This window comes from Chanodichthys erythropterus, chromosome 14 (assembly GCF_024489055.1).
Source record: "Chanodichthys erythropterus isolate Z2021 chromosome 14, ASM2448905v1, whole genome shotgun sequence".
Taxonomy (NCBI): domain Eukaryota; kingdom Metazoa; phylum Chordata; class Actinopteri; order Cypriniformes; family Xenocyprididae; genus Chanodichthys; species Chanodichthys erythropterus.
This window is the reverse complement of record NC_090234.1, coordinates 29,469,741-29,479,749: the sequence shown is the minus strand read 5'-3', so window position 1 is coordinate 29,479,749 and position 10,009 is coordinate 29,469,741. Positions and strand designations below refer to the sequence as shown.

Genomic DNA, 10,009 nt, shown 5'->3' with positions numbered 1-10,009 from the left:
TACATTTGTTTTTGTTTTTTTTACTATATTTAGTCTTTAAACATTTGTTATAGTGTGATATATTCTTTGCACAGTGAAGTTTTAGATACATAGTTAAAGAATTCCTAGCTACCAATTTATTATTATTATTGACAGTTGAAAACAGTTAACAATATTAACAAAATTAAAAAATTGAGAAAAAACACAGAAGACTCAAAATCAAGACCAAATCTCTACATGTATTTAAACATGTAATTGAAGGGATAGTTCACCCAAAAATGAAAATTCTATCATCATTTACTGACCCTCAAGCTGTTCCAAACCTGTATACATTTTTTGTTCTGCTGAACACAAAGGAGGATATTTGGAAGAATGTTTGTAAACAAGCAGATCGCAACCCCCCCATTGTCTACCATAGTAGGAAAAAATAATACTATGGTAGTCAATGGGAGTCGAGATCTGCTTGGTTACACTCTTTCTTCCAAATATCTTCCTTTGTGTTCAGCAGAACAAAGAAATTTATACAGATTTAGAAGAACTTTAGGGTCAGGGTCAGTGAATTTTCATTTTTGGGTGAACTATCCCTTTAAGAGCATCAGCGCGATTTGACCACATGATGCCACTATTGTCCATAAAAACTCTGTGCCTCGAATATGTGATCTTGCCTTTGGCAAAATAATTGCTGCAATAGACTTTTGTTAAGACATGTTAATAAGTCCACAATCAATGTTAGTCCCACTGTATCTGGATAAAACAAGCCTGTGAACAGCATAATTATTTTAATAAACTGGTCTATCTATCTATCTATCTATCTATCTATCTATCTATCTATCTATCTATCTATCTATCTATCTATCTATCTATCTATCTATCTATCTATCTATCTATCTATCTATCTATCTGTCTGTCTGTCTGTCTGTCTATCTATCTATCTATCTGTCTGTCTGTCTGTCTGTCTGTCTGTCTGTCTGTCTGTCTGTCTGTCTGTCTGTCTGTCTGTCTGTCTGTCTATCTATCTATCTATCTATCTATCTATCTATCTGTCTGTCTGTCTGTCTGTCTGTCTGTCTGTCTGTCGTCTAAATCTCCAGGTTGTGACTCCACCCCCGACCGCTGGTGGCGCTGCGGAGAGATGTCGCGCCATGTTACAATGTAACACTCAGCACTGCTGCTGCTGCTTCTGCGGCTCCTACAATGTAACAGCACCGTGAACTGAGACACAACTGAAAAAAGTCAGCGATCCTGATGAGCCGACCTCCGGAGTGGGAAATGCGTTTTTATTCTCCTACGAGATCCCTTCCACCGCCCTAGTGGTCCGTTGACTGGATTGTTAAGTGTCGTAGCTGACTGGCTTTACAGGATTGAGTTTATGTGGATTATTGGAACCGGAGGCCCCGTTGAGTTGAATGTGTGTGCTGGGCTGGAGCGGGTCAGTATGAGGCTGCTGCTCTGAGCGGGCTCTCCGCTCCTCCGCCTTGGGTCTCTAACGAAATAACCTTTACTTATAAAACTGGACACCCCTGGAGCAGTTTATGACGGTAAGAATCGGAATGTCACTTTGATGTTGCTGGGGAATTTCTGTACTAAAATGCTGCCTGCTTTCCTGTATGTACTAAAAACAAATTTCAAGTTGTTTCTTATATCATAATGCTATCTTTTAGACAAGAAAATGATCACATACAAGGAATACTTCTTTAGCAGTTTATTTGTAAATGTTTTACTAGAAAGTTCAGTTTTTCAAGAAGCTTTTTCTTTAGCTGAAGACATTTAAAGCAGATTTGATTTTGTTGGATCTTGTGGTGTATTTAACCAACACAATAGTGCTCTGAGGGGAGATGGCCATGATCATGTAGGCTATTCTATTTGAGAGGATTATCCTAATTTAACTTCTCTTATTAAGAGCCGAACACTGAACTGATGATTCCTGTCATTGGTGAAACATTCGGTGATTTCGAAGTCAAAGACGAGTTTGTGCTCTCTCTCTCTCTCTCTCTCTCTCTCTCTCTCTCTCTCTCTCTCTCTCTCTCTCTCTCTCTCTCTCTCTCTCTCTCTCCCGCGCTCTCTCTCTCTCTCTGTTGCATTGGCTGTCTACATGTCAATGACGTCATCATTTTTGACAGGGTTTATGACTAGACGCATGTGACTCGATCATTACGACGTCATATGGACAGGTGAAAACCAGTTGTTCAGAATTCTTCCCTCATGAAGGCACGATTAGATGGTTACATGTAGGTGTGTGTGTGTATATATAATTTACATACACTGTACACACTCATATATACTGTATGTATGTATGTGTGTGTGTGTGTGTGTGTAATATATATATATATATATATATATATAAATATAAATATAAATATAAATATATATATATATATATATATATATATATATATATATATATATATATATATAAATATATATATATATATATATATATATATATAATATACTGTACAGTGTATGTATGTATGTATATACTTTTACTTGATTAATCATTTTATTTTTTCTATTTCTTTGATGTATATATTTTGTATTTAAAGTGTGTTGTTTTCTGTTATGTTTTCTTGTAAAGCGCTTTGAGAAAGACACTTTTAAAGGTGCTATATAAAATAAGTGTTGTTATTTTATATTATATTATTTTATATTATATTATATTATATTATATTATATTATATTATATTATATTATATTATATTATATTATATTATATATATATATACACACACACACACACACACACACACACACATGTTTGTTTTTGTGAATTGTGGGGACTTTCCATAGACTTCAATGCATTTTACACTGAACAAACTGTACATTCTATCCCCCTACCCTGCCCCTACCCCTAAACCTAACCCTCACAGGAAACTGTGCAAACTTTTACTTTTTCACAAAAACTCATTCTATATGATTTATAAACCCATTTACATTGTGGGGACCGCTGGCTGGTCCCCACGATGTAGGTGAACTCAGGTTTATATTACATCATGGGGACATTTGGTCCCCACAATGTAATATAAACAAAAGCACACACACACACACACACACACACACACACACACACACACTCACACACTCACACACTCACACACACAGACACACACAGACACACACAGACACACACAGACACACACAGACACACACAGACACACACAGACACACACAGACACACACAGACACACACACAGACACACACACAGACACACACACAGACACACACACAGACACACACAGACACACACAGACACACACAGACACACACAGACACACACAGACACACACACACACACACACACACACACACACACACACACACCTGGGCAAAAAAATAAATAAAATAAAAATATTGGGCCAAGCCTAAAATGGCTAAACAAGCTATTAATTGTCTTAACCACAAATTATTGTTCAGGAAATTAGCAAAATTTAAGCAAATGCACAACTTAAAAAGCCATTGCTGTTTCAGAACAACATCAAAGACAGAATGAAGTTTTTGGCAGAATATGGAAAGATGTGTGTGAAGTTATGAACCACAATAAAACGCAAGTTGCATGGTGATGCTCCAGCCTGCAGTGGTTTCTTCGAAAATAAGGTTGGAATATAATAATAAAGGATTCTTGGAGGAAAAGGTGTCAGTGTGTGGGGAGCCCTTTTAGCTGCTAGTTTTGGTGAGCTACTTCTCTGAAAAGTCATTGAACGCTTTGAATTACAGGAAAATATTGCAGAATGGCTTGTTTCCCACAAATGTTATCTAAAGAGGAATTATCAGAAGTTATTTGTCAACTAGACAACGTTCCTACCCAATTTGCAAAGACAACTAAGAAGTGGCTTGAGAACACGTCCATCAGGCTCGTTTAGGCCTGGTCAGAGTCCAGATTTAAACCCTATAGTGAATATTTAGACTCAAATTAAACTCAAACCAACTAGGAGACAAATTTTCAGCATCATTACTCCAGTCTTCAGTACGATTCTTAAGAAATAATTATAATATACTGATTTGGCTCTCAAGAAACATTTCTTATTATTATCAATTTGGAAAACAGTTACTTAATTTTTTTTTTTTAAGGAATCCGTTCAGGATTCTTTGAATATAAAGTTCAAAAGAATAGCATTTATTTGAAATAGAAAGTTTTTGTAACAAATTAAAGGTTTTTCTGTCACTTTTGATCAATTTAAGATATCCTTTCTGAATAAAAGTGTCCATTTCTTAATAAAGAAAAACATACTATCCCCATGTGCAAAAATTTGTATATATATATATTTTTAATTTATTTATTTAACTTTGTGAATGGTCATGAACATTACAGCTGAGTGGAGTGGTTATGCAGGAGCAGTTTGGATGATTTCAGGGTGTCAGCTGTTAGGGACGTGAGGGCTGCAGCAAATGCCCTGGCAGGCTTTTCTGTGCACCTGAGCCAAGGCCATGTGGAGCTGAATTGAGGGGCTTTGAAGAGGGGGTAACAGGAGGCAGGTGCTCAGACAGTTGGAACTGGCAGCACCTGCCCATCTCGGTATGGGAAACCACATTGCCTGACCGAGCACATTGCCATGTAAGTTCTGACCTCCTGAGAGCAACCCATGGCCAAGTTAAGCACCTTATTGGGATGTTTCATAATACCATGTACTCTCTCACACTGAGCTGTTATTTCATTTCAAGCTGAAGGGTCTTCCTTTCCACAGTTTTCTTGTTATATGAATGCACCCTACCTTTAAAGTTGATTTGTAAGTCTCTTATGCTCACCAAAGCTGCATTTATTTGATTCAAACTAAATAAAAATAACTAATTTCATTCTAACATATTTTAAAGTGTAATTTATTCGTGCGACGGCAAAGCTGAATTTTCAGCATCATTACTCCTGTCTTCAGTGTCACATGATCCTTCAGAAATCATTCTAATATGCTGATTTGGTACTCAAGAAACATTTCTTCCTATCAACTCTGAAAACATTTGCGCTCCTTAATATTTTTGTAGAAACTGTGACATTTTTGTGATATTCAAGGATTCTTTGATGAATAGAAAGCTAAAAAAAACCCAGCATTTATTTAAAGTGTAAATCTTCTTCTTTACTGACACGTTTGCTCAAAGTGTTCCAATTTCTTACTGAATCAAAGTATTAATTTCTGAATCATAGTGTTCTCTCCAGATGACACAAGGCAGATCAGCTGAGCTGTGAGACTGAAATTCTCACTTGGTGCTGAAAAGAAGCCTGTTATAGTTAACAGGCTTCTTTTCATCACCAACTGAGAATTTCAGTGTCTGACTCTCTTGATAATATTTAAAGCGCTTTTTTTTTTTTTTTTTTGAAGAAGAAGTCATTTTAGTTGCAATGCAGAAACGCCCATCAGACGGTCAGGAATTATCATTAGTTCATCTAGTCACTGCACCTTCTTCTGGCAGGTCAAATATATTCATCTCAGGATTGAGTCATGAAGAGACAAGCCTGCAGGAAATACAGGCTCGTTTTGACAGGATTTCTCTGCTTGTTCTTTCCAATAAAAACTTCCTGTCTGAGAAGGTACGCGATGGATGACTGTCCTCGGTTTCATGAATAGAGAGTGTTCTGTCAGCACTGTTGCGGTGACTGCTCATGTGGCTCTCCAAAATGGATCACCAGCCACACATCGCATGCGTTTCAGCAGATATGACAGAAGCAAATCACAGCTGTGTGTACATTCCATCTGTCACAGACTCAAAGGTGTTTTACAAGTGTAAAGGTACATGTTATTATTAGCAGAATGTTTTTGTGAGGGAGGATTCATTCAATAGTTTCCATTTCCCAGTTTTCTTGATGAACTGGCGTACTCCTTCAAATCCACATCATAGATTTTGTTAATTATAAAGCTCAGTGTTGCTTCCTTATGCTGTCACCAAACACGCGCTCGGCCCTGAGGAAATGAGTGTGTCAGATTTTTGTGGTAAGTGCTCCAGAATGAAAAGGAAAAGCTATCCTGAGCTTCCTTTTTACTTGAGATTTATATCACTGTGTGGACAGGGAATAAAATCTCTTATTTGGAACCTAACACTAATTACCGTTTTAAAAGTTTGGGTAAGATTTTTTATTTTTTTTTGGGAAAAAAATTAATACTTTTAATCAGCAAGGGTGCAGTGACAGTAAAGACATTTATAATGTTACAGAAGATTTCTATTTCAAATTTCAAATCAAGGTTGTTCTTTTGATCTTTCTATTAATCTAAAAATTTGTTCATCTTTTCAACATTGATAATAAGAAATGTTTCTTGAGCAGCAAATCAGTGTAAGAATGATTTCTGAAGGATCATGTGACACTGAATTTTCAGCATCCATTACTCCACTCTTCACAGGAATAAATTACATTTGAATTTATATTAAAATACAGATTTTTGATCAAATAAATATTGGTAAGCATAAGAGACTTCTTTCAAAAACATAAAAATGGTAACTCTTTACAATAAAGTCTCATCTGTTTCTTAACATGCATACACTAACAACAGTGAGCAATATATGTTTACAGCATTGATTAACAAAAAAAGTTCATATTCATTTTATTTCACAGTGTATTAACTAATGTTAACACATACGTTTGATTTCAGTGTTTTAGTAAATGCTGAGATTAACATTAACTAAGATTAATAAAAGCTGTTAATTGTTAGTTTAACTGTTAACAAATGAAACCTTTATTGTAAAGTGTTACCAAAAAATCTTACTGACCCCAAACTTGGGAAAGGTGGTGTAATGCTGGCATACAATAAAGCACTAAGTTGAACTTGACCTTAAAAGAAATGAAAGATACAAAACTGAAAAAAATATTAGTGTTATTAAAATGTCCCTTCTGCCCCAGAAGATATGATTTATGATAAAAGAGATTCCCTACTGCATTTCATTGGCTTCTCTTGCCTGTCTGCAACTAAACTCAGACAGACAAAAATAGACGACCTCCTTTTTTCCCTAAATTTTTAATGTAAGGCTTGTGACACATCTCAAAGAGACAATGAGATGTTTAAGCATTAATGAGTAAAGTTCTTGTGTTTTGACAGAAAGAGGAAGAGTCCTTTGGAAAATTTCCACAGCACTGGACGGGAGAGTGTCTATATCTGTACATCTGTATTTTCCCTTTGATTGTACAACCTGTTCCCTGTGTTTGGACCACTTGTGCATGAAATATTTTCACAAGATATTCACAGTATGCTTTTTATGTGTACTGTGCACATAAATATCATTATGTAATATCTGATATTTTGTGCAACAATCAGAATGATCATTTTCAGTATTCAGTGACTGCCTTTTACAAAATGACAAGTTATATGCCAAAGATTAAATACCTTAGATTAGGGATTTATTCAAATGAGAACCATAAGCTATCTGCCTATAACTATTGGACCCTCTGTTTTTGGTATGAAGGATAATGGAAGGGTAAGATGTTAAAAGTTAGTTAAATGTTGGTTTATTGAACTTTTTTCATATAGGATGTTTGATGTGGTGTTTTACAAATCTGGAGTGAGTGGAAGCAAATTTTAATTACAGTGCTATGAACTGATTTAACTACTTGTAGTTAATTTGAATGTAGGAAACTGATTTCAGATGCTACTACCAGACATGCTGAAACTCTTAGGAAACAGCTTTGCAGTTCAGAGTAAACCTGTTTTGATGGGTCCTCTGCTTCTTAGCTTTACATTTCAAATTTTTCCAGTGTTGCTGCATTGGGATACTCAAACAAACAGAGCCCGCAGTGTTTACGCTTTGGCGAGGATATCAACCTACTCATAGCTTTACTTGTAGCTGTCTCTGCATATTAAACTGGAATATGAATTGAAAACATTTCACACCTTTAACCTCACGGAAAACAGACACCGCATGCTTGGCCACATCAGCTGAGCTTCGATTCTGTTCTGTGTGGTATGCTTGAATGAACATAATGAGTACCATGGCTTTTTGGACAAATTACTATTTTAATACCATAGTGTTCTTGTTGAACCGTGCAAATACAATGGGATATTTTGAAGTATTCCCACTAGAAATTCACCAATAAATAATTTAAGCTGACGTTAAAATGCTGTACTATTCTGTATAAATAAATTTACAATAATAACTAAAATCAATCCTTTTAATTGTAATGCATTTAATTTGTGTAAATGAATTTAAATACAAATTCTAAGATATTTGTTGGGTATTTAATCTAATGTAAATTTAGCCATCATGACGTTATAATAAACAGAATAAAAAATTGGATATTCATTTTGAGATTTGCTTGAGATTCATACATTTAATGTTGCTATTTTTAAAACTATTAAAGTGTTATTAAAGATGAACTTTTAAGTGAACATTAAATCACGACAAAGGTAATCTAATTGATGTGTTATTCGATCCGATTTTGATTCTGAGGGTACCGATTCGATTCCTCATTTCTTTTATTTTTTGATGAACATCAATCTCACAGACAGCTTCAGGTTTATAATAAAACCTAATACATGGATCTAAAATAATGTTACACATCAGATTTATGTTCACTTAAGACATAACCGACTATGTTTCTGTGAATATTCGTCAAGAAATTATCTGTCTAATTATTATTTTGAGTATCTGGCTGTTCAAGCACATTTGTGCAATTTTTAAAAGAAGTAAATTTTCACTTTGTTTCTGAGGAATAACCTATAATATAATAACCTTAACATCAAGCTTGTTTTCTCATTCATGCATGTTCTTTTGAAACACAAAACATCAGACCCAAATGCTTTTTATTATAGTCTATAGTAAAAGTACTTTATTACCAGTAAAACAGTGCATATGTATGACAGGCCTATTTAATAAAAAAAAAGAAAAAAAATCAATTCTTTTGTGCATCGAATCGATTATGTATCGATGCACAATTGTTCAGAATCACAATGCATTACCTAAAGTGCTTTGCCTTAAAATTCCATACTGTTCAAGCTGTTTTTCGTTTCCCTCATCCACATTCAAACTGTTTTTGAAGCAGAGCGGTTGGAAAATCACTCTTTTCCTTTTTTACTTCCTCCAGCCATTGCATTTGTGGTTGATGTGCCAAATGTAGCCAGAGGCTGCAAAAATGTCAAGTTCAGAGATTGGCTGGGTCATGCTTGTAAGATCTGGTTACACATTGACTCCTTTAGACCTAGTTTGAAAGTGTGTACTCACCTGAGTCAGGATGTACGCCCACTTCCCCTCCCCACATGCCAGAGAACACACTCACAGCACATTGCACTGTTTATGTGGGCTGCCATTGGCCGCTCACTGTAGAGGAAAGGTCTGTGTTTGTTCTCCCAAAATGGGATTCAAACCAACTGCAAGCTAATATGCATGGCAAATTTACTGAATGCTTTATCCTTTTATAACTTATTTACTATTCGCTTTAAGCTTTCTCTGTAATGTGTGTCTGCGGTATTTTGCTGCATTGTTGCAAATGTTTTTTTTAGAGAGATTGTTTGCATTTGTTTTGCAGTGTTCAGCAGTGCTAACCTTAGACTTTAAGCTTTAGTCTGAGGGAGTCTTTTTGCTTGCAGTGATTCTGAATGATGTCTGTGCATAATTGTGTGATCCTCCTCCTCCTGTTTCACTTCTGGTTGTTGACTGATCTAGATGTGCTGATCCCGTTTTAACACTTTCTAATATAAAAAGTAACAGTTTCTGGATCCACATAGTCAAGGCAATGTAAAATTCAACCACTTCATAAGAGCCTTTTCATGTTTGAATGGGTCATATTGTGAGAAAGCTAATTTTCCCTGTGAAATAAGACTTTAATGTACTTTTTTAGATTTTAAAACCATTTAAGTATTAAGCTATAAAAACAGCTTTGGATCCATAAAACATATGGCTGCCCACATTTATACCAGAATTACTAATAATAAATAGATAAAGTTCTAAAAAGGCTGACGTGACAGTCAGTTGAATACTGTATTAATGCAGCAAGTTGCTAGGCAACTGTAATCAGGTTACAGTTAAGCTAATGAACTATATTGGCAGACGTTTATTTATTTAGATTTTCAAGGCAGCTTAATGTTTCATGCTGGTTACAAAATTGATTTAAAAACATAAAAA

The 10,009-nt window shown here is 35.3% G+C and overlaps 1 protein-coding gene across 5 annotated transcripts in view; it reads left to right on the top strand.

Annotated features, from left to right (window-relative positions):
* The first annotated feature begins 1,156 nt into the window (after window positions 1-1,156).
* ptpn4a (protein tyrosine phosphatase non-receptor type 4a) overlaps window positions 1,157-10,009 on the top strand; it is a 58,153-nt gene continuing 49,300 nt past the window's right edge. For 3 of the 5 annotated variants that reach the window (XM_067410374.1, XM_067410375.1, XM_067410373.1), the window contains exon 1: window positions 1,159-1,517. The gene's annotated coding sequence lies outside the window, so the exon portion shown is untranslated. Of the gene's footprint in view, window positions 1,518-10,009 lie in introns of all 5 variants that reach the window. The other 2 variants (XM_067410377.1, XM_067410376.1) reach the window with 2 other exon arrangements.